We start from the raw sequence: 1,555 nt of genomic DNA, 5'->3' as shown, positions 1-1,555 counted from the left end.
CGTGTTGATAAAGTATCATGGCTTATCTTCTTTTCTTAAACGCTTTTATCAATAGTTTTTTTTTTTTTTTGTATCAATAGTATTTTACTAGAAATCCATGATAGTGGCCTGAGGTCAGCAGGTCAGTAGTCAGGGTTCCTTTTTGACAGGTCAGGAAATGAGGCTCAGAGTTAAACTATGCTGGCTGCAATATTATAGCCAGGGAGGACAAAGCCCACGAATGTTGCATCCCTACTTGGCCTCCTGAACTCACGCTTGGCGTGGGCAGTCAGGTGCACGTGGGCTTGAGCTACAGTGTAACCTGTGAGAGTTTGAGGATGTTGCTGCACACTTCTGAACTTAGCCTTACTACATTCTGAGGATAATAACAGTATCTATGCGGTTGATCTGAGGATTATGTGAAATAACGTAAGCATACTTGTTTTAACATCAAGTCTGCCTCGGCAATATTAGGCTCTTGTGTTCTGCTTCAGCAGTGCTGGTGGTAGTTTCAAAATGCAACTGACACGTCTAAGAAGATTTCTTTGCACTCCCGTCTTCTGATTTCTACTTTTCTCTTGTAGTGGAACTTTTCTTCCCATCGCTTCAAGGAGCAAATACCTTCAGAATGGAAGAGTCTCATCAGAAGAGGACTCATACTCACGGAATATGTGTTATTGAATGAATGGAACTAAGAGAATGGGACAGCCCCCTCCCCCAGCAACTCTCCTCTATCTCACACAGTGCCTGACAGTCATAGCAGATTTTGGCATATAGCAAGAGCGCAGGTACCATGTACGCTGTGAATGAATGAACACACACAGTAGGAGTCAAAGGTTCGAAACCCATTTGTGTACTAAGTGCACAGCGCTGCTCCCCGGGTGAGCCTTATGAAACCTAGAACCAGAGCTATGTCTGTGTATATGGGTTCGAATTCGGCGAGCGCGGGCAAGTGACTTAAGGTCTTTGTGCTTCAGTTTTCTCCTTGATAAAAAGCAGAAGGTCTGAGGTTCCCACAAGACACCCCCAGGAACTCTCGGACCTGCTGCCCGGCCCACTTCGAGCCCCCGTTACGCTGGCCAAGCAGGGAGATCCCGGCAGCAGCGAAGGCCCCGCAGTCACCCCGGGAATGCTCTGGACTTAGGGTACCCCACAGCGCAAAGATCGGCGCCCCGCAAAGGGGCGGGGCGCCCTCGGCAGCCGTCCACCGCTCGCCTGGCCGCTCGCCCGCCGGGAAGCCCGGCCACCCTCACTTCTTTCTCTCCCTCGCTGTCTCCTTCCCTCCCCGTTCCCGGCCGGAGGATCCGGCCGCGCTCGGCTCAGCAGCGCCTCCCGCGAGCCTCCGCCGCCGCCGCCGCTCCCGGCCCCTCCCCCGCCGCCACCCGTGGCCCCCCCGCGCGGCCGGCGCCCGTCACGTGACGCGGCGCCAGCCAATGGCGGGCCGAGCCGCGGTCGGCGGCCGCCATTGCTGTCAGAACGAGCTAGCCCGGGGAGGGAGGAGAAGCGAGGCTGACTGGGGAGGAGGGGGGGGTGGGGGAGGAAGAGGAAGGAGGGGACGTCGCTCGGCTGCCGGGGT

Source organism: Octodon degus, unplaced genomic scaffold, assembly GCF_000260255.1.
Source record: "Octodon degus isolate 3935 unplaced genomic scaffold, OctDeg1.0 scaffold00079, whole genome shotgun sequence".
In the NCBI taxonomy this organism is placed as follows: Eukaryota; Metazoa; Chordata; class Mammalia; order Rodentia; family Octodontidae; genus Octodon; species Octodon degus.
The sequence above is the reverse complement of the archived record's forward strand: the minus strand, read 5'-3'. Positions refer to the sequence as shown.